This window comes from Saccopteryx leptura, chromosome 2 (genome assembly GCF_036850995.1).
Source record: "Saccopteryx leptura isolate mSacLep1 chromosome 2, mSacLep1_pri_phased_curated, whole genome shotgun sequence".
Lineage (NCBI taxonomy): Eukaryota > Metazoa > Chordata > Mammalia > Chiroptera > Emballonuridae > Saccopteryx > Saccopteryx leptura.
Genome location: NC_089504.1, coordinates 152,843,216 through 152,845,817, shown reverse-complemented (window position 1 = coordinate 152,845,817; position 2,602 = coordinate 152,843,216). Strand labels below are relative to the sequence as shown.

Sequence of the window (2,602 nt, the reverse complement as noted above, 5' to 3'; positions counted from 1 at the left end):
GCCAGCATATATATGGGTCCTGTTTTCTTATCCATGCAACTACACTATGTCTTTTGATTGGATTACTGATTCCATTTACATTTAAGGTTATTATTGATATATAGTTGTTTATTGCCATTTTATTCTTTAAAGCTGTGTTCCTTTTTTGCTATATACTTTTTCCCCTTTGATCTGTTTACAACAGGCCCCTTAACATTTCTTGCAGCATTGGTTTGTTTGTAATGAATACCTTGAGTTTTTTTGTCTGGGAAGCATTTTATTTCTCCTTCAATTTTAAATGATAGCCTTGCTGGATAAAGTAGTCTTGGTTGTAGGCTCTTGTTCTGCATTACTTTGAATATTTCTTGCCATTCTTTTCTGGTCTCAAGTGTTTCTGTTGAGAAGTCAGACATCATCTTTATAGGGGCTCCTTTGTAGGTGATAGCCTTTTTTTCTCTAGCAGCTTTTAATATTTTCTCTTTATCACTAGCTTTAGTATTTTAATTATGATGTGTCTTGGTATAGATTTCTTTGAGTTTCTCTTTAGTGGAATTCTCTGTGCTTCTTGAACTTGTGTGACTTTTTCCTGCATCAATTTAGGGAAGTTTTCAGCTATGATTTGATTGACCAAAGTCTCTATCCATTGTTCTTTCTTTTCTTCTTCAGTAAGCCCTATGATGTGGATGTTATTTCTCTTCATGTTGTCACAGAGCTCTCTTAGAGTTTCCTCAGACTTTTTGAGTCTCTTCTCTTTTTGCTGCTCTACTTTTGTGCCTTCAGTTATCTTGTTTTCTAACTCGCTGATTTGATCCTCAGCTTCATCCATTCTGCTTTTAATTCCTTCCATTGTGGTCTTCATTTCTGATATTGTATTTATAATTTCTGACTGATTCTTTTTTATTATTTCAATGTCCTTTTTTATACTTGCTATCTACTTAGTTGTAAAAATATGGAATGCTTCATGAATTTGCATGTCATCCTTGTGCAGGGGCCATGCTAATCTTCTCTGTATCATTCCAATGTTAATATATGTGCTGCCAAAGCAAGCACAAATTTTTATAGTTTTTACTTTAATTTTCTTTGCTTTGTTTTTTATTTCATCTTTTTCTCTTTTTTTTTCTTCTTGGTTCTTACTCTTTGTTTTCTGTAGTTTATTTTTACATATTATTTTTAGAATATTTATTTTTCCACTGTATTTTTTTAATTTTTATTTTTTATTTCTGATTGTTTCTTGTTAGATTTCTTAACATTACCACTCTCAAGTACCATCAAGGAAGAAGAAATAAAATATCAAGGATATACAAAACAGAGTCCTAGTTTAGATAGATTTTAAAAATCTCCAGAAAAAATCAATTACATGAAAACTTTGAAGTTATGACAGAGAATTGAAAATTGAAGTTCTAAAAGTACTCAACAAGATGAGAGAAAACACTGATAGGCAATTTAATGAGCTCAAAAACAAATTAATGAACAAAAAGAGTATTTCACCAAGGAGATTGAAACTTTAAAAAGGAACCAAACAGAGATGAAGAACTCAATACATGAACTGAAAAGTGAGTTAGCAAGTTTAGTTAATAGAACAGGCCAAATAATGGAGAGAATCAGTGACATCAAAGACAGGCAATGACAGATGCTACAGAGAGAAGAAGAGAGATACTTATGAATTAAAAAAAAAACTGGGAGAGCTCTACAAGAATTATCTGACTCCATCTGAAAGAAATATAAGAAGAAAGGGTTTAGCAGAAGAAGAAGAGAGGGAGAAAGGAATTAAAAGCCTATTCAAACAAATACTTGATGAGAATTTTCTAAGCTTATCAAAAGAATTAGAGCCTTGAATGCAAGAAGCAAACAGAATGCCAAGTTACCTCAACCAAAACATACGTAGTCCAAGGCACATGATAATAAAATAGTCCCAAATCAATCACAAAAAAAGAATCTTCAAGGAAGATAGGGAAAAAAAGAACATAACATATTAAAGAACACCCATTAGGTTATTATTAGATTTCTCAGCACACACTCTGCAAGCCAGAAGAGAGTAGACCCAAGCATTCACAATACTGAAAGAGAGGAATTATCAGCTAAGAATACTATATCCATCAAAGTTATCTTTCAAATATGAAGGAGAAATAAAAACTTTTACAGATATAAAGAAGCTGAGGATTTATCACCAGAAAACCCCCACAGTAGGAAATCCTAAAGGGGGTTATTCGATCAGATACAAATATCAAAACAAAACAAAACTACAAGTAAAAGCTCTAACAATATCGTAATAAAAACAAAGATAATTTGTAACAACAATAACATAAAAGAAAAGAGGATAAAGATCAGCAGTAGTAAAGGACAATTAAGTGCAAAAGAAGTCATAAGATAATGGACTCATTTAAATTTGACAATTTTTCTTTTAATAACCTAATAGTAACCACCCAAAAAAATGCCACTACTAAAACACATAGCTGGAATAAAAAAGAAACATGAGGAAGAATATGGAATATCACTAAACAAAAACAACTGGCAGAAAAATAAAAGAGAAGAGTCAAACAAAACACTTAGCCATCAAAAAACAACACATAAAATGACTATAGGAAATCTTCAAGTGTCAATAATTACCCTAAATGCTAATGAA

At 31.5% G+C, this 2,602-nt stretch overlaps 1 non-coding gene across 1 annotated transcript; it reads right to left on the bottom strand.

The window, feature by feature from the left end:
- Nucleotides 1-922: 922 nt before the first annotated feature.
- Nucleotides 923-1,029, bottom strand: LOC136396421 (U6 spliceosomal RNA). Its single transcript, XR_010749708.1, has one exon. It is a non-coding gene; the product is annotated as a U6 spliceosomal RNA (small nuclear RNA).
- Between the last annotated feature and the right edge of the window lie 1,573 nt (nucleotides 1,030-2,602).